This window comes from Pinus tabuliformis, chromosome 7 (assembly GCF_031772625.1).
Source record: "Pinus tabuliformis cultivar Carrire ecotype Pingquan chromosome 7, CPIR1, whole genome shotgun sequence".
Classification (NCBI taxonomy): domain Eukaryota; kingdom Viridiplantae; phylum Streptophyta; class Pinopsida; order Pinales; family Pinaceae; genus Pinus; species Pinus tabuliformis.
This window is the reverse complement of record NC_142293.1, coordinates 1,024,815,434-1,024,835,636: the sequence shown is the minus strand read 5'-3', so window position 1 is coordinate 1,024,835,636 and position 20,203 is coordinate 1,024,815,434. Positions and strand designations below refer to the sequence as shown.

The following is a 20,203-nucleotide window of genomic DNA, read 5'->3' as shown; positions in this document are numbered from 1 at the left end:
GTTTCGCTCGTTCGGGCAGGTCGTTTGAGGGCGCCCGTGCGAACTCTTTCGGGCGGGTCGTTTGGGGCGCCCGTGTGAACTCGTTCGGGCAGGTCATTTGAGGGCGCTCATGTGAACTCATTCGGGTGGGTCGTTCAGGCGAGAGAGCGCCCGGGCGAATGAGCCCGTATAAAAAATGCTAAGTTGTGACCCGACGTTGGCTTTATGCATGTTCGTGCAACTTGTTTGCCCAGCTCTCCCTTGTCGCTTCGTTTTGGTCGTTCGGGCACCCATGCAAAATCGTTCGGGTGGTTCGTTTGAGGGCGCCCGTGAGAACTCATTCGGGCGGGTCGTTTGAGGGTGCCCGTGAGAACTTGTTCGGGCGGGTCGTTCGGGTGGGTCATTTGAGGGCGCCCGTGTCAACTCATTTGGGCGGTCGTTTGAGGCGCTCGTGCGAACTTGTTCGGGTGGGTCGTTTGAGGGCGCCCGTGTGAACTCGTTCGGGCAGGTCGTTCGTCGAGGGCGCGCCCAGGCGAACGAGTCCGTATCAAAAATGCTAAGTTGTGACCCGAGGTTGGCTTTGTGCATGTTCGTGCAGCTCGTTTTCCCAACTCTCCCTTGTTGGTTCGTTTCGGTTGTTCGGGTGGGTCGTTTGAGGGCGCCTGTGTGAAATCGTTCAGGCGGATCGTTTGGGCGAGGGTGCGCTCGGGAGAACGAGCCCATATCAAAAATGCTAAGTTGTGAACCGAGGTTGGCTTTGTGCATGTTCGTGCAGCTCGTTTTCCCAGCTCTCCCTTGTCGGTTCGTTCCGGTCGTTCAGGCGGGTCATTTGAGGGCGCCCGTGTGAACTCGTTCGGGTGGGTCGTTCGGGTGAGGGCGCGCCCAGGCGAATGAGCCCATATAAAAAATGCTAAGTTGTGACCCAAGGTTGGCTTTTTGTACATTCGTGCAGCGCGTTTGCCCGACTCTCCCTTGTCGCTTTGTTTCGGTCATTCGGGTACCCATGCAAAATCGTTCGGGCGGGTCATTTGAGGGCGCCAGTGTGAACTCGTTCGGGCAGGTCATTTGGGCGGGTCATTTGAGGGCGACCGTGTGAACTCGTTCGGGCGGGTCGTTCACGCAGGTCGTTTGAGGCACCCATGTGAACTCATTCGGGCGGGTCGTTTGAGGGCGCCCGTGTGAACTCGTTCGGGCGGGTCGTTCAGGCGAGGGCGCGCCGGGGCGAACGAGCCCGTATCAAAAATGGTAAGTTGTGACCTGAGGTTGGCTTTGTGCACGTTTGTGCAGCTTGTTTGCCTGGCTCTCCCTTGTCGGTTCATTTCGGTCATTCGTGCGGGTCGTTTGAGGGCGCCCGTGTGAACTCGTTCGGGTGGGTCGTTTGGGCGAGGGCGCACCCGGGCGAACGAGCCCATATCAAAAATTATAAGTTGTGACCCGAGGTTGGCTTTGTGCACGTTCGTGTAGCTCGTTTTCCCGACTCTCCCTTGTCGGCTCATTTCGGTCGTTCGGGCGGGTCGTTTGAGGGCACCCATGTGAACTCATTCGGGCGGGTCATTTGAGGGCGCCCGTGTGAACTCGTTCGGGCAGGTCGTCTGAGGGCGCCCCTGTGAACTCGTTCTGGCGGGTCGTTCGGGCGAGGGCGTGCCTGGGTGAACGATCCCGTATCAAAAATGCTAAGTTCTGACCCGACGTTGGCTTTATACACGTTCGTGCAGCTCGTTTGCCCAGCTCTCCCTTTTCGCTTCGTTTCGGTCGTTCGGGCACCCATGCAAAATCGTTCGTGCGGGTCGTTTGAGGGCGCCCATGTGAACTGGTTCGGGCGGGTCGTTTGAGCGTGCCCGTCTGAACTTCTTCAGGCGGGTCATTCGGGCGGGTCGTTTGAGGCACCCGTGTGAACTCGTTCGGGGGGGTCATTCGGGCGGGTCGTTCGCGTGGGGCGTTTAAGGGCTCCCATGTGAACTCGTTCGGGCGGGTCGCGCGGGCGAGGGCGCGCCCGAGCGAACGAGCCCATATAAAAAATGCTAAGTTGTGACCCGAGGTTGGCTTTGTGCACGTTCGTGCAGCTCGTTTGCCCGGATATCCCTTGTCGGTTCGTTTCGGTCGTTCGGGAGGGTCGTTTGAGGGCGCCCGTGTGAACTCGTTTGGGTGGGTCGTTCGGGCGAGGGCGCGCCCGGGCGAACGAGCCCATATCAAAAATGCTAAGTTGTGACCCGAGGTTGGCTTTTTGCACGTTCGTACAGCTCGTTTTCCCGACTCTCCCTTGTTGCTTCGTTTCGGTTGTTCGGGCACCCATGCAAAATCGTTCGGGCGGGTCGTTTGAGGGCGCCCGTGTGAACTCGTTCGGGCAGGTCGTTCGGGCGGGTCATTTGAGGGCGCCTGTGTGAACTCGTTTAGGCAGTCGTTTGAGGCGCCCGTGTGAACTCATTCGGGTGGGTCGTTCGGGCGGGTCATTTGAGGGCACCCGTGTGAACTTGTTCGGGCGGGTCATTCGGGCGAGGGCGCGCCCGAGCGAACAAGCCCGTATCAAAAATGCTAAGTTGTGACCCAAGGTTGGCTTTGTGCACATTCGTGCAGCTTGTTTGCCCGACTCTCCCTCGTCGGTTCGTTTCGGTCATTTGGGCGGGTCATTTGAGGGCGCCCGTGTGAACTTGTTCGGGCGGGTCGTTCGGGCGAGGGCGCGCCCGCGTGAACGAGCCCGTATAAAAAATGCTAAGTTGTGACCCGAGGTTGGCTTTGTAAATGTTCGTGCAGCTCATTTTCCCAGCTCTCCCTTTTTGGTCCGTTTCGGTCGTTCGGGCACCCATGCAAAATCGTTCGGGCGGGTCGTTTGAGGGTGCCCGTGTGAACACGTTCAGGTGGGTCGTTCGGGTGAGGGCATGCCCGGGCGAACGAGCCCGTATAAAAAATGCTAAGTTGTGACCCGAGGTTGGCTTTGTGCACGTTCGTGCAGCTCGTTTTCCTGGCTCTCCCTTGTCGGTTCATTTCGGTCGTTCGGGCGGGTTGTTTGAGGGCGCCCGTGTGAACTTGTTCGGGCGGGTCGTTCGGGCGAGGGTGCACCCATGCGAACGATCCTGTATAAAAAATTCTAAGTTGTGACCCGAGGTTGGCTTTGTACACGTTCGTGCAGCTCGTTTGCCCGACTCTCCCTTGTCGGTTCGTTTCGGTCGTTCGGGCGGGTCGTTTGAGGGCGCCCGTGTGAACTCGTTCGGGCGGGTCGTTTTAGGGCGCCCATGTGAACTCGTTTGGGCGGGTCGTTCGGGCGAGGGCGCACTCGGGCGAACGAGCCAGTATCAAAAATGCTAAGTTGTGACCTGAGGTTGGCTTTGTGCACATTCGTGCAGCTCGTTTGCCCGGCTCTCCCTTGTCGGTTCGTTTTGGTCGTTCGAGCGGGTCGTTTGAGGGCGCCCGTGTGAACTTGGTTGGGCGAGGGTGCGCCTGGGCGAACGAGCCCATATCAAAAATGCTAAGTTGTGACCCAAGGTTGGCTTTGTGCATGTTCGTGTAGCCCGTTTTCCTGGCTCTCCCTTGTCGGTTCGTTTTGGTCGTTCGGGCGGGTCGTTTGAGGGCGCCCGTGTGAACTCGTTCGGGCGAGGACGCGCCTGGGCGAATGAGCCTGTATCAAAAATGCTAAGTTGTGACACGAGGTTGGCTTTGTGCACGTTCGTGCAACTCGTTTTCCTGGCTCTCCCTTGCAGCTTCGTTTCGGTCGTTCATGCGTGTCGTTTGAGGGCACCCTTGTGAACTCGTTCGGGCAAGGGCGTGCCGGGGCGAACGAGCCCGTATTGAAAATGCTAAGTTTTTACCCGAGGTTGGCTTCGTGCACGTTTGTGCAGCTCGTTTGCCTGGCTCTCCCTTATCGGTTCATTTCGATCATTCGGGCGGGTCATTTGAGGGCGCCCGTGTGAACGCGTTCGGGCGGGTCGTTCGGCGAGGGCACACTCGGGCAAACGCGCCCATATCAAAAATGCTAAGTTGTGACCTAAGGTTGGCTTCATGCACGTTCGTGCAGCTCGTTTGCCTAGCTCTCCCTTGTCGGTTCGTTTCAGTCGTTCAGGCACCCATGCAAAATCGTTCGGGCAGGTCGTTTGAGGGCGCCCTTGTGAGCTCGGTCGGGCGGGTCGTTCGGGTGAGGGCGCGCCCGGGCGAACAAGTCCATATCAAAAACGCTATGTTGTGACCCGAGGTTGTCTTTGTGCACGTTCGTGCAGCTCGTTTTCCGGCTCTCCCTTGTCGCTTCGTTTCGGTCGTTCGAGCGTCCATGCAAAATCGTTCGGGCGGGTCGTTTGACGGCGTGCGTGTGAACTCGTTCGGGCGGCTCGTTCGGGCGAGGGCACGCCCGGCCGAACGTGCCCATATCAAAAATGCTAATTTGTAACCCGAGGCTAGCTTTGTGCACGTTCGTGCAGCTCGTTTGCCCGGCTCTCCCTTGTTGCTACGTTTCGGTCGTTAGGTCGCCCATGAAAAATCGTTCGGGTGGGTCACTTGAGGGCGTCCGTATGAACTCGTTCAGGCGGGTCGTTCGTGCAAGGGAGCACCCGGGTGAACGAGTCTGTATAAAAAAATTCTAAGTTGTGACCCGAGGTTGGCTTTGTGCTCGTTCGTGCAGCTCGTTTGCTGGCTCTCGCTTGTCGCTTCGTTTCAGTCGTGCGAGCGCCCAAGATAATTCGTTCGGGCGAGGGTGCGCACAGTTCAACGAGCTCGTATAAAAAAATGCTAAGTTGTGACCCGAGGTTGGCTTTGTTCATTTTTTTGCTGCTCGTTTGCTCGGCTCTCCCTTGTCTCTTCGTTTCGGTCGTGCGCGGGCCCATGCAAATTCCATATGATCTGAGCGACAGGTTTTGTTTCCGTGTGAAAGGTGGGTTGGTAATTGAGTTGTGTTTTCACGTTTTCCTGAACGATGGCCTTGGGTCGTTTGTAGGGTTGTCTATTTTTATCTTCTCTCCATCCCCACTCGGTAGCACATGAGCGGTAATGTTGGCCATGCTCGTCTTGGGAGGCATATGTGAACAATTCCCCTTTTGCTTTCCAAGTTCTTGGAGCTGTATGGGTTGTTGTGGTGTGGCTCCCTTGCTCGTCCTAGTCCCCTCGCGACCCTCTAGATGATACCATCGACAGGTTTTCTTTCTGTGTGAAAGGTGGGTTGGTAATTGAGTTGTGTTTTCGCGTTTGCCTGAATGATGGCCTTGCGTCGTTTGTAGGGTGGCCGATTTTCATCTTCTCTCCATCCCCACTCGGTAGCGCATGAGCAGTAATGTTGGCCATGCTCGTCTTGGGAGGCATATGTGAAAAATTCACCTTCTGCTTTCCAAGTTCTTGGAGCTGTATGGGCTATTGTGGTGTGGCTCCCTTGCTCGTCCTGGTCCCCCTCGCGCCCCTCTAGATGATACCAGTGACAGGTTGTGTTTCCGTGTGAAAGGTCGGTTGGTAATTGAGTTGTGTTTTCGCGTTTTCCTGAACGATGGCCTTGGGTCGTTTGTAGGGTGGTCGATTTTCATCTTCTCTCCATCCCCACTTGGTAGCGCATGAGCGGTAATGTTGGCCATGCTCGTCTTGGGAGGCACATGTGAACAATTCCCCTTCTGCTTTCCAAGTTCTTGGAGCTGTATGGGCTATTGTGGTGTGGCTCCCTTGCTCGTCTTGGTCCCCCTTGCGCCCCTCTAGATCATACCAGTGACAGGTTTTCTTTCCGTGTGAAAGGTGGGTTGGTAATCGAGTTGTGCTTTCACGTGTGCTCGAAGGACAACCTTGGGTCATTTGTATGGTTGCCAATTTTTGTCTTCTCTCCATCCCCACTCGGTAGCGCATGAGCAGTAATGTTGGCCACGCTCGTCTTGGGAGGAATATGTGAACAATTCCCCTTCTGCTCTCCAAGTTCTTGGAGCTGTATGGGCTGTTGTGGTGTGGCTCCCTAGCTCGTCCTGGTCCCCGCGTGCCCCTCGAGATGATACCAACGACAGGTTTTCTCTCCGTGTGAAAGGTGGGTTGGTAATTGAGTTGTGTTTTTGGGTTTGCCTGAATGATGGCCTTGGGTCATTTGTAGGGCCGCCAATTTTCATCTTCTCTCCATCCCCACTCGGTAGCACAACAGCGGTAATGTTAGCCATGCTCATCCTGGGAGGCATATGTGAACAATTCCCCTTCCGCTCTCCAAGTTGTTGGAGCTGTATGGGCTTTTGTGGTGTGGCTCCCTGGCTCGTCCTGGTCCCTGAGTGCCCCTCTAGATGATACCAGCGACAGGTTTTCTTTCCATGTGAAAGGTGGGGTTTTAATCGAGTTTTGTTTTTGGGTTTGCCTGAATGATAGCCTTGGGTTGTTTGTAGGGCAGCCGATTTTCATCTTCTCTCCATCCCCATTCGGTAGTGCATGAGCGGTAATTTTGGCCAAGCTCGTCTTGGGAGGCATATGTGAACAATTCCCCTTCCGCTCTCCAAGTTCTCGGAGCTGTATGGGCTGTTGTGGTGTGGCTCCTTGGTTCGTCCTGGTCCCCGCGTGCCCCTCCAGATGATACCAGTGACAGGTTTTCTTTCCGTGTGAAAGGTGGGTTGGTAATCGAGTTGTGTTTTCAGGTTTGCCTAAACGATGGCCTTGGGTTGTTTTTAGGGTGGCCGACATTCATCTTCTCTCCATCCCCACTCGGTAGCGCGTGAGCGGTAATGTTGGCCAGGCTTGGCCTCGGAGGCATATGTGAACAATTCCCCTTCCGCTCTCCAAGTTCTTGGAGCTGTATGGGCTGTTGTGGTGTGGCTCCCTTGCTCGTCCTGGTCCCAGAGCGCCCCTCCAGATGATACCAACGACACGTTTTCTTTCTGTGTGAAAGGTGGGTTGGTAATCGAGTTGTGTTTTCACGTTTGCCTGAACGATGACCTTGGGTCGTTTGTAGGGCGGCTGATTTTCATCTTCTCTCCATCCCCACTCGGTAGCGCATGAGAGGTAATGTTGGCCATGCTCGTCCTGGGAGGCATATGTGAACAATTCCCCTTTCGCTCTCCAAGTCCTTGGAGCTGTATGGGTTGTTGTGTTGTGGTGTGGCTCCCTAGCTCGTCCTGGTCCCCCTCGTGTCCCTCCAGATGATACCAGTGACATGTTTTCTTTTCGTGTGAAAGGTGGGTTGGTAATCGAGTTGTGTTTTCACATTTTCCTGAACGATGGCCTTGGGTCGTTTGTAGGGTGGCTGATTTTCATCTTCCCTCCATCCCCACTCGGTAGCGCATGAGCGGTAATGTTGCCCATGCTCGTCCCAGGAGGCATATGTGGACAATTTCTCTCTAAGTTCTTGGAGCTGTAGGGGTTGTTGTGGTTTGGCTCCCTGGTTTGTCTTGGTCCCCTGGTGCCCCTCCAGATGATACTAGCAACAGGTTTTCTTTGTGTGTGAAAGGTGGGTTGGTAATCGAGTTGTGTTTTCGGGTTTGCCTAAAGGATTCCCTTGGGTCGTTTGTAGGGTGTTCGATTTTCATAATCTCTCCATCCCCACTCGGTAGCGCATGAGTGGTAATGTTGGCCATGCTCGTCCCAGGAGGCATACATGAACAATTCCCCTTCTGCTCTCTAAGTTCTTGGTGTTGTATGGGTTGTTGTGATGTGGCTCCTTGGCTCGTCCTGGTCCCCCTTGTTCCCATCCAGAAGATACAGGTGACAGGTTTTCGTCTTCTCTCCATCCCCGCTCGGTAGCACATGAGCGGTAATGTGGGCAATACTCATCCCCGTCCCTCTTTCCCATCCCAACCATAAGAATGTTGATAGTTTCCTCAAGTGCTCCTTTGAGCCTTCGTTGTTGCGGTCCCAGATGGAAGCCCCAAAACTCCGTCGTTGCCTATGTCACTATCGTGCCCCTCGGTTGTTGCGAATAGAGAATTTTGATTGGGCTGGGCAGCCATTTGTGGCTCCATTGAAATTGTCTCATCGTTATATTGTTCACCTCCTCCCTATTTGGTGTGGAGGGTTTTGCTTTTCGTGTGAAAGGTGGGTTGGTAATTGAGTTGATTTTTCAGGTTTGCCTCAAGAATGGCCTTGGGTCGTTTGTAGGGTGTCTGATTTTCATCTTCTCTCCATACCCACTCGGTAGCGCATGAGCGGTAATGTTCTCCATGCTTGTCCCGGAAGGCATATGTGAACAATTCCCCTTCTGCTCCAAGTTTTGGGAGTTGTATGGGTTGTTGTGGTGTGGCTCCTTTTGATGGCTAGCCTCTTCATTGTTCAGTTGTTTATGGTGCCGGTGTCATGTGCTTGTACTCTTTTCGTGTTGGCATTGTCAGTTGAGATGCACGCATTTAAGAGGAAAGTGGAAGGGTTTTGGTTGTAAACCACCTACCCTCCCTCTTGCTTGCTTTTTCCATCGGGCGATGTGAGGCGTTGTTCTCCTTGTTGTAAAGTCAAGGGTTGGCATTCCTTTCAAAGTGCACATTGTTCGTGGTTGCATTGGCTTTGAGGTTTTGATAGATGTTTTGGCCCATATGTTTGATCGAGGGGTCAGCTTTTCCCTTGCATATTGCGTGCCTGGCAGGCTTTCGCGGTTGGAAATGTTAAGTCACAACGTTTATGGGCATTTGTTGTTTGAATTGTGTATGCACCCCTGGTCCAATGGGGAGGAGGCTTGTTATGTCGATGGTGGGGGTTATCTGGAAGAAGGATTACGAGGTGGAATGCTTCGACCTCCCTCCTTTCAGTGGAGGTGTCTGTAGGGGGGAATTATTCATTGTCCAGTCGGTAAAGTTGTGGAAAATCTCCTAGGTTGCTTGTACGTAGGGCGCGGGGGGTGCAGGGCTGCCCGATCCCTCCTCTTGTTTGGATATGTTATTGTATTATGTAGCAAGCTTCTTGATTTGCATTTACTTCCTTCATTTGCCTTCGCATCATGGTTGCCGCAGGCGGTCAAGTGATCGAGGTCCACCGTTTCTGCTATCGCGGGTGGACTCCTAGGTGGCCTCGGTGAGTGGCGTGGAGGGTCAGGGGGCACATTTCTAAGAGAGGTTGTGGGCTCGGTTGGTCTTGTTGTTTTGTTTCCTTTTGTTTCCTTTGCATTGAGGCTGCCGTAGGCGATCATGCGATCGAGGTCCATTGTTGCTGCTGTCCGGGTGGACTCCTAGGTGGCCTCTCTGCGGGGAGGGTTGGGGGGCACTTGTTGTTTCAATTGTGTATGCGCCCGTGGTACAACGGGGAGGTGGATTGCTACATCGATGGTGGGGGCTATTTGGAAGAAGGATTTCGAGGTGGAACGCTTTGACCTCCCTCCTTTGCGTGGAGGTGGCCGTAGGGGAAAATTATTCATCGTCCGGTTGGTAAAGTTGTGGGAAATCTCCTAGGTTGCCTGTACGTAGGGTGCGTGGGGTGCGGAGCTGCCCGATCCCTCCTCCTGTTCGGATATGTGTTCTTGTATTGTGTAGCGACCCTCTTGATTTGCATTTACTTCCTTCCTTTGCCTTCGCATCGTGGTTGCCACAGGCGGTCAAGTGATCGAGGTCCACCGTTTCTGCTGGCGCGGGTGGACTCCTAGGTGGCCTCAGTGCGTGGCGCGGAGGGTCGAGGGGCATTTCTAAGAGAGGTTGTGGGCTCGGTTTCTCTTGTTGTTTTGTTTCCTTTCGTTTCCTTTGCATTGAGGCTACCGCTGGCGATCATGCGATCGAGGTCCATCGTTGCTGCTATCTGGGTGGACTCCTAGGTGGCCTCTTTGCGGGGAGGGTTGGTGGGCACTTGTTGTTTCAATTGTGTATGCCCTCGTGGTCCAATGGGGAGGAGGCTTGCTACTATAGTCATCGATGGTGGGGGCTATCTGGAAGAAGGATTTCGAGGTGGAATGCTTCGACCTCCCTCCTTTGCGTGGAGGTGGCCATAGGGGAGAATTATTCATCATCTGGTCGGTAAAGCTTTGGGAAATCTCCTAGGCTATCTGTACGTAGGGTGCGTGGGGTGCGGAGCTGCCCAATCCCTCCTCCTCCTATTCAGATATGTGTTCTTGTATTGTGTAGCGACCCTCTTGATTTGCATTTACTTCCTTCCTTTGCCTTCGCATCGTGGTTGTCGCAGGCGGTCAAGTGATCGAGGTCCACCGTTGCTGCTGTCGCGGGTGGACTCCTAGTTGGTCTCGGTGCATGGCGTGGAGGGTCGGGGTCATTTCTGAGAGAGGTTGTGGGCTCGGTTGGTCTTGTTTTATTTCCTTCCGTTTCCTCTCTGGATTGAGGCTGCCGCAGGCGATCATGCGATCGAGGTCCATCGTTGCTGCTGTCTGGGTGGACTCCTAGGTGGTCCCTGTGCGGGGAGGGGAGGGGTAGGTTGGGGGGCATTTTTAAGGGAGGTTGCGGGCTCGGTTTGTCTTGTATTATTTCCTTCCCTTAACTTTGTGTCGAGGCTGCCGCAGGTGATCATCCGATCGAGGTCCACTGTTGTTGCTGTCCGGGTGGACTCCTAGGTGGTCCCTGTGCGGGGAGGGGAGGGGTAGGTTGGGGCATTTTTAAGGGAGGTTGCGGGCTCGGTTTGTCTTGTATTATTTCCTTCCCTTAACTTTGTGTCGAGGCTGCCGCAGGTGATCATCCGATCGAGGTCCACTGTTGTTGCTGTCCGGGTGGACTCCTAGGTGGCATCAGTACGGGGCGGGGAGGTTTTTATGGCCTTTCTATGATAGGATTTGTGCGGTTGGTTGTCCTCTTTTTATTTCCTTCCTTTTCCTTCGGATTGAGGCTGTCGCAGGCGGTCGGGAGATCGAGGTCCATCGTTGCTGCTGTCCGGGTGGATTCCTAGGTGGCCTCAGTGTGGGGGCAGGAAGGGTTGTGGCTCATTTGTAATATAGAGGTTGCGTGGTTGGTCGTTCTCCATTTGTTTCCTTTGCATCGAGGCTACCGTAGGCAATCAGGTGATCGAGGTCCATCGTTTCTGCTGTCCGGGTGGACTCCTAGGTGCCCTCGGTGCGGGGTGTGGAGGCCTTTGGAGGCATTTCTAACGGAGTTGGTGAGTGATCGCTCATTTTCTTGTTGGTTGGGCCATGGCTGCAAACTCCGGAGTGGCCTTAGTGTGTTGTGGCTCGGCAGGTCTGCCCATTTGGTCGCCATGTCCTTGGCATGTTGGGTGTGCTTCCTTCTTGGGATGCAAGAGGTGCAAGGCATAAAAGTTTTACATGATATTTTGACGTCTCTTTGACTTAATGGGTGTTCAAGCTGGCTCTCGGTAAGAGAGCCCCCGGAATGACCTTTGAAGCGGGAGGGTGCTACCTAGTTGATCCTGCCAGTAGTCATATGCTTGTCTCAAATATTAAGCCATGCATGTCTAAGTATGAACTAATTCAGATTGTGAAACTGCGGATGGCTCATTAAATCAGTTATATTTTTTTGATGGTACCATACTACTCGGATAATCGTAGTAATTCTAGAGCTAATACGTGCACCAAGTCTCGACTCTTTGGAAGGGAGGCATTTTTTAGATAAAAGGCCGGTACAGGCTTGCTTGCTTCTCCGGTGAATCATGATAACTCGACAGATCGCACAACCCTTGTGCTGGCGATGCTTCATTCAAATTTCTGCCCTATCAACTTTCGATGGTAGGATAGAGGCCTACCATGGTGGTGATGGGTGATGGAGAATTAGGGTTCGATTCCGGAGAGGGAGCATGAGAAACGGCTACCACATCCAAGGAAGGCAGCAGCCGCGCAAATTACCCAATCATGACATGGGGAGGTAGTGAAAATAAATAACAATACTGGGCTCATCAAGTCTGGTAATTGGAATGAGTACAATCTAAATCCCTTAACGAGGATCCATTAGAGGGAAAGTCTGGTGCTAGCAGTCACGGTAATTCCAGCTCCAATAGCGTATATTTAAGTTGTTGCAGTTAAAAAGCTCGTAGTTGGATCTTGGGTCGTAAGGGTTGGTCCGCCTACTCGGTGTGCACCTGCCCTTCTGTCCCTTTTGTCGGCGACATGCTGCTGGCCTTAATTGGTTGGGTCGCGGTTCTGGCATTGTTACTTTGAAAAAGTTAGAGTGCTCAAAGCAAGCTTATGCTCTGAATACATTAGCATGGAATAACATGATAGGAGTCTGGTCCTATTGTGTTGGCCTTCGAGACCGGAGTAATGATTAATAGGGACTGTCGGGGGCATTCGTATTTCATTGTGAGAGGTGAAATTCTTGGATTTATGAAAGATGGACCACTGCGAAAGCATTTGCCAAGGATGTTTTCATTAATCAAGAATGAAAGTTGGGGGCTCGAAGACGATCAGATACCGTCCTAGTCTCAACCATGAACGATGTCGACCAGGGATTGGATGATGTTGCTCTAAGGACTCCGCCAGCACCTTCTGAGAAATCAAAGTGTTTGGGTTCCGGGGGGAGTATGGTCGCAAGGCTGAAACTTAAAGGAATTTACGAAAGGGCACCACCAGGAGTGGAGCCTGCGGCTTAATTTGACTCAACACGGGGAAACTTACCAGGTCCAGACATAGTAAGGATTGACAGATTGAGAGCTCTTTCTTGATTCTATGGGTGGCGGTGCATGGTCGTTCTTAGTTGGTGGAGCGATTTGTTTGGTTAATTCCAATAACGAATGAGACCTCAGCCTGCTAACTAGCTACGCGGAGGTTACAGCACGAGGGAAACACGGAGAACTTGGGGTTTTCATGATGATGCAAACCAGCTCGCAAGTGTCGGGAACTTGGCGTGTTTAGAAACCACTGCCCAAGTCTGGGGAACTCACTGTTTCCATGTCACGGCACACCCTGAATCGCCCGAGAGTCTGTGGAACTTCGGGTTTCCATGTCGTGGGGCCATGGAGAGCCGCCAAAGTCCGGGGAACTCGGGGTGTCCATTTCGCGGTGCGATGAAAACTGCTACCCAAGTCAGCGGACACACACGGGATTTCCATTTCGCATCACAACAAAAATTGCTACCCAAGTCTGGGAAACGCGGTGTAAGGACCTGCGGTTCAGTTTCTCCCCGTCGGTGTGAAGTGCGAACTCTACAACCGAAATGTACGAAGGGAGATAAGTATAATGTGCATTAGAGGTGGAGCGATGGTTGGTTTATAGCATGGGAGCGTTCGGCATAACCCACGGGCCGACTTACATGTTGGGGTGACTTGAACGAAGGATTGCTTGCCGACCAACAATCTGATGGCAAGTTTGCGACGTGTAAGGGTGTTTTGGCACGCGGTGGTCGAGTCGGCCTGGGCAGCGACTCGCCCAACCGCTCGTATAAATATGGCAAGGCGTAGGAGGATTTTGAATTCATTCGAAGATGGACATTCGAACATGAGCATTCGGTGATCAAGCAAAAAGTGCGAAGTAGTGGAGCAAGTCACAAAAGAGGCGCGGGCATATATGTGCCCGCTCTTGGGCAAGCACACACGATACACACAGGTTTCAGTTATCGGGTGAGGGCGCGGGTAAGGAAGGCACCCGTCGTTCGGTGTGACACGGGGTGTCTCGGGTAGGTCACTCGCCCTTCGTGGAAGAAGAAACGCGGAGGTGTCTCGGGTGACTCGGGTAAGTCGCCCGCTCGTCGTGCAAAAGGAAACCGGGGGTGACTCGGGTGAGGTCACCCGCCCGTCATGTAGTGGTAAATGAGGTTCGGTCGAGGAGTATGGTTGGCAGCTTGTGTGAGGGCGCGCCCACCCAGCTCGGGCAAGGAACTCGGTTGGCACACGAAGGTGTTGTCTATTTGTAAAATTGGCTAAGTATGAAACTTGATGTTTCCCATGTATACTTGTAAAGCCTCGTAAACATTGTAGATTTGAATAATATATTGTATACAGGTAGACTCATGGTTCAGGGAGTTGCCCCTCCCTTTATACTATGCAATTGTGTTCTTCATGTATAATTGTTGATGATAATGAATGTGTATGGGTGTTCATTGGTATAAAGGAAACATAATAATACTTGGTTGCAAAGAAAAAAACTAAGTAAACTAATGGTTGGGCATAGTCCATGACCATAAGTATTGGTGAAAAGAAAGTGTTCGGTGGCACCGCACCTTGCCAAGTACGGCTGAAAGACTATTGTAGGCCTGGGGGTGTGACACGCGGGGTTCCCATGTCGCTCGCACCGTGTTGGGTGTGGTGCATGCCCCTTGATACCTGCACGATGGGCGAGCCACCGAAGGAAGGCACACGGGCGACCCTTGTTGCGTGCCCAGATGAAAGAGGTGACCATGTGCGGACGAGTTAGGATGCAGGCAGGTGTGCGACGTGCGGCGACGAGTGTAATCGGCGAGGTGTTGGAGACGACCCATGGGTGCAACGGTGCACACGAAGGGATGCAGCGGTTCGTTGGAATGGGGCGTGTCGAGGTTATGTGGCAGGTCAGCCGGGCATGCATGTTGATGGAGCCGACCCTTGTTATCCTCAAGAGACACGGCCCTTGGGCGAAAGGATGCGTATAAGTAAGGAGGATGGTGTTCGACGAAGGGACATCGAGCTCAGACTTCCACATCGCCGAACAAGTGCGAAGGAAGGAGTTGGGTGAAAACGGAAGGAAGAGAAGGATGTGGGTAAGAGGGCCGCACCAGCGGGCGGATTATAGAGGGCGGGTTGGGCTTGGTAGTGTAGACAGGCAGAGTAGGGCGGGTTACCGTCCGGGCAGGCAGGCCGCACTGCATGCAGGTCATGTGCCCTCACTATGGACCGCACCGACGGGCAGAGTTTGGGCGCCGCGGAAGGGAAAGTCGGGCGGATAGGTTCGCAGTTCAGGTGTGGAGTTATGTCGTGCAAGCCGCGGGCCAGTGCAGCATGACCACACGACACTACAGGTTGAAAGAATAATTGAAGAAGATAAATTTATGGTAAGTTATTTTCGCTGCATTGTTAAGAACACTTATTGGAAAATTGACCGAGTGTTGAAGTAGGCGCAGACCGTGTAATCAAGTATTGGTAAAAAGAAAAAGTACGGTGGTGCCGCACCTGCTTATGCGTGGTTGGAATACTACCACTAGGATAGGAGTGTGACATGGGGTCTACCAGTCCCTCCTCGACAGAGGTCGCCAAATTGCGAGGAACCCAGGGATTCCATGTCCCGCCTTGTCAAAAGCATCCCAAGCGCAGGAAATTTGCGGTTCCCATGTCTCGTCGTGATGGAAATTGCCCCAGGTGTAGTAAACATGGTGTACATTGAGCCTGCAACCTCACATCAAGAAAAAGGCTCGTTTGGTCAAGAGAATGAAGGTTTCTTCATTGGTAAAGGATCTCGCTAAGGATCAAAGGTTGGAGTCCCTTCTAGAGCTAGTCCACCACGGACTATCAAAATTTGAAAGAAGGACAGAGTGTTGAGGAACGAAGCGCCGAAGAAACAAGGTGCAGAGAGGAGGAAGGACTCGACTTGTGCTTAGGGGATATTATCGTCAAGGGTCTAGGGCTTCGCAATGACCAATAAGAAGCTTCAATGAGAGAAATTTACGAAAGGGTTTTCCTCTGAGAGAGAGAGAGAGAGGTTTTTCCCTGGCAGAGAGCCAACATCTTGTGTTCTTGTTCTTATGTTTTTGGCACCAGTTTGATGAAAGTAAACACACATGCATTAATAAGAAGAGAAGAATATTAAGATAACACGATAAATTGCAAAAGAGCTTCACAAATTGTTATCAAGTCTAGAAGAATCCCGCTATACCCCATTGCCCCAGATTCTTCAACGCGGCATCGGAGCTAAGGTGACACATGAAGGAAAGGGAATCTCAAGAACATCCGCAAGGTTGAAGCATCAAGCCAAGAAGTCTCAATCACATCAAGTACAATAAGGTCTACCATTTGTCATTCATCATGGAAGACTACAAAGCAAGAAGAAATGCCTTGTATAAAGGCACCTACAAGAAGAACAAATCAAAGAGGGACCTACATGAAGCTACACCACCTTGAAGAATGAAAGGCACTATGAGTCAAGTCATCAAGCAAGTCCATTTGAAGAAAGCAACTTGAACAACATCAAGATCTAAGGAAGGCAAGCCATCAAGAAGAAAGCAAGTTCACTACATCTCAAACTCTATCAAGTAAGTATATGTCCCCTTCTGAGTATACCTCAGTGTCTTTTTGCAAGGAAAGTAGAAAATTGGTTGGGACCACTACATGTCCAAAGTCCAACGATTTGGATGCCAAGAGTATGGATACTACAAAAGGGATTGTCTGAAACTTAAGAAGGACAACAACAACAAGAGAAAAAGGGAAGAAGCTCATGTAACTCAAGAAGTGAAAGAAGACAACAAGAAGCAAAAGAAGGAAGATCCTCCTATGACTAAGTCAACCTCCTTGCTTAAAGTCTTCTTTCAAAGGGGGTAGAGGTCTCATTGGGGGTCCCATTTATGGGATTCAAGAGAGGATGATATACAAGCGAGAGCAGATAAAGCAAGAAAGGCTACACCAATAAGAACCAAATGAAGAACATCGCGGTCACAAAGAATAACTATTTGACAAGATTCCTCAACATCTCTCGAAAGAAGGCATAGAAACTCTGACAAAGGAAGAAAAATATAAAGGACCCTTGACACCTACGAAGGCCTTGGAGATAGTAAGGTGCAGATAACCATTTCCACTCTACAAATATGTCATGATGAAGAGCAATATCATGAAGGGCCACTAAATCAAAGTACGAGAACAAGCGAGTACAACTAAGCATCCATGTGATAAGTGTTATGAAGGACAGACAAGGTGACAAAGGAGTAGCTAGATGACAAAAAGGACCTGATATATATCAAGAAGGCCACTTTCCACGAAGGGAGCAATTACATGACAAACCAGGGGGGAAAGTGATCGATGGCCGGTACCTTGCCAAGAAGAAGTTCAAACAAAGACTTCATGACATCGAAGGAAAGAAGGAGATCAAGCGGTTGAAGGACCCACGAAGAAGACGTTGTTGATGAATGGACAAGTCCCTAGCCAAGAGAGAGTTCTAACAAGTTCCCAACTACAAAGGAGCTTGGGCAAGTTCCTTATCAGAGGAAACTTTGGCATGTCTTCCCCAATCAAGGGGAAGAGATAGACACAACATTCTTGTCTTCACTTGGCAAGAAATAACGAGAGGATTGGGCAATCATTTGGCATCTGATGCTCTTTGAGGATGTGTAGGGCACCCAAGTCAAGAGTAGAAAAGAGGAGCGATATTCTTTGAGGGATGGGAACCCAAGACAAGAATTGTCCTGGAAGGTCATACTCAGGGAAAACCTGGGTGGGTATGTACCTTCAGAGGCAATGACCAAGGTGTTAGTCAAGGCCTTGCTATGAACATTGTTAGCTAATATGATGCTATAACAGATGGGTTGCCAATCCAGTTTCTCTTATGTGAATTATTCAAGATTGAAAAATAGCCAAACACCTTGTAATGATTTATGAATACCTCCCTAATTGAGAGGGGGTGTTGAAGAAGTGTAACTGGGTTCGGTCTTCATAAATGTACTTTTGATATTTGTATTTATTCAAGAAAATAAATAAATAAATAAATATATATATATCTATATATATATATATATATATATATATTATATTTGTGATTGAGTTTCTTGCTCATTGAAATAGGCCTAGCACATGTTAAAGTGTTATAAAGAGTCAAAAGAAAATGTTGAAGATATTAAGGACATGTTACTCTAGGTATATTTATGTATTAGAGTCAAAGATATTCCTACCATCGTGCCTTTGTTCGGGTTGTGCACCCGTTCAAACCCCAAATTTCCTTCGGGCGGGCCGGGTCATCCCGTGCCGTGCCGTGTGTGGGGGTGCGTGGGCACACGTGGGCATGCCGAAAATGCCAAGTCATGACCGCCCGTGTGCTTTCTTTGTTTGGTTCGTGCACCCATGGAAACCCCAAACTTCGTTCGGGCGATTCGGGTTGGCTCGCCCAGGGCAGGTCGGGTTGTGCCGTCCCGTGTGTGGGTGCCTCGGCACATGTGGCCGTGCCAAAAATTCTAAGTTGTCACCGCCTGTGTGTCTTCTGCACATTCGTGATGCCCGTTGCCCGACGCTCCCTTGGGCCTTCATTCGGGTCGTGCACCCATGGAAACCCCAAATTTCGTTCGGGTTGTGCACACATGGAAACCCCAAATTCCATTCGGGCGGGTCGAGTCATGTCGTGTGTGGGTGCCCGTGCAAACGCGTTCGGGCAAGTCGAGTGGGGTCGGGTCGTGCCATGCTGCGCATGGGTGCTCAGGAACATGTGGTCGTGCAAAAAATGTTAGGGCGTGACCACCCGTGTGCCTCCTACACGTTCGCGCGACCCGTTTGCCCGACGCTTCGTCGTGCCTTCGTTTGGGCGGGTCGGGTCGTACGTGCGTGGGTGCTCGGGCACACGTGGTAGTGCCAAAAATGCTAAGTCATGACCCCCCATGTGCCTTCTACACGTTCGTGTGGCCCGTTTGCCCAATGCTGCCTTGTGCCTTCATTCAGGTCGCGCACCCATGGAAACCCCAAATTTCGTTCGGGTTGTGCATACAAGGAAACCCCAAATTTTGTTCGGGTCGGGTCGTGTCATGTCGTGTGTGGGTGCCCGTGCAAACGCATTCAGGCGGGTCGGGTTGGCTCGCACAAGGCCGGTCGGGCCATGTCGGGTCGGCTCACACAAGGCTGGTCGGGGCGTGTCGTGCTGTGTGTGGGTGCCCGGGCACACGTGGGCGTGCCAAAAATACTAAGTCGTGACCACCCGTGTGTCTTCTGCACGTTCGTGTGGCCCGTTTGCCTGATGCTCCCTCATGCCTTCATTCGGGTTGTGCGCCCATGGAAACCCCGAAATCTCGTTCGAGTCGTGTGCCCATGGAAACCCCAAATTTCGTTCGGGTGGGTCGGGACGTGTCGTGTGTGGGTGCCCGTGCAAACGGGTCGGGTCGTATCATGTCGTGTCGTGTGACGGTGCCCAGGGCACATGTGGCCATATAAAAAATGCTAAGTTGTGAAGGGGGGTGGGCCTTGTGCACGATCGTCATGCCCGTTTGCTCGAATCTCCCTTGTGACTTCATTTTGCTCGTGTGTCGGACCCATGTAAACTCGTTTGAGCGGGTCGTTTACCTTTTAAACACTCGTTCGGGAGGGTCGTTTGCCATGTAAACTCGTTCGTGCGGGTCATTTGAGGGCACCGTGTAAACTCGTTCGGGCGGGTCGGGCGAGGTCATCCGTGCAAAAATGTTCGGGTGGGTCGGGCGAGGGCATCCGTGCAAACTCGTTCGGGCGGGTGGTTCAGGCAAGGGCGTCCATGCAAACCCGTTCGGGCGGGTCGGGCGTTGTGCACGATCGTCATGCCCATTTGCCCGAATCTCCCTGATGACTTCGTTTTGCTCGTGTGTCGAACCCATGTAAACTCGTTCGAGTGGGTCGTTTGCCATGTAAACACTCGTTCGGGAGGGTCGTTTGCCATGTAAACTCGTTCAGGCAGGTCGTTTGAGGGCGCCCGTGTAAACTCGTTCGGGCAGGTCGGGCGAGGTCGTCCGTGCAAAAATGTTCGGGTGGGTTGGGCGAGGGCGTCTGCGCAAACCCGTTCGGGCGGGTGGTTCGGGCAAGGGCGTCCGTGCAAACCCGTTCGGGCGGGTCGGGAGAGGGCGTCCGGGCAAACCCATTCAAGCGGGTCAGGCGAGGGTGTCCGTGCAAACTCGTTCGGGCTGGTCGTTTGAGGGCACCCATGTGAACTCGTTCGGGCGGGTCATTCGGGCGAGGGCGCGCCCGGGCAAACGAACCTGTATCAAAAATGTTAATTTGTGACCCGAGGTTGACTTTGTGCACGTTCATGCTGCTCGTTTGCCCGACTCTCCCTTGTCGCTTCGTTTCGGTCGTTCGGGCACCCATGCAAAATCGTTCGAGCGGGTCGTTTGAGGGTGCCCATGCGAACTCGTTCGGGCGGGTCGTTTGAGGGTGCCCATGTGAACTCGTTTGGGCGGGTCGTTTGAGGGCGCCCGTGTGAACTCGTTCGGGTGGGTCGTTCGGGCGAGGGCACGCCCGGGTGAACGAGCCCATATCAAAAATGCTAAGTTGTGACTCGAGGTTGGCTTTGTGCATGTTCGTGCAGCTCGTTTGCCCAGCTCTCCCTTGTCCCTTTGTTTCATTCGTTCGGACACCCATGCAAAATCGTTCGGGAAGGTCATTTAAGGGCGCCCGTGTGAACTCGTTCGGGCGGGTCGTTCGAGTGGGTCGTTTGAGGGCGCCCCTGTGAACTCGTTCGGGCGGGTCGTTCCGGCGGGTCATTTGAGGCGCCCGTGCGAGCTCGTTCAGGCGGGTCATTTGAGGGCGCCCATGTGAACTCGTTCGGGCGGGTCATTCAGGCGAGGGCGCGCCCGGGCGAACGAGCCCATAT

At 52.6% G+C, this 20,203-nt stretch overlaps 1 pseudogene; it reads left to right on the top strand.

The window, feature by feature from the left end:
- The first annotated feature begins 11,177 nt into the window (after window positions 1-11,177).
- On the top strand, window positions 11,178-12,286 carry LOC149251116 (18S ribosomal RNA; annotated as a pseudogene).
- Window positions 12,287-20,203: the final 7,917 nt, after the last annotated feature.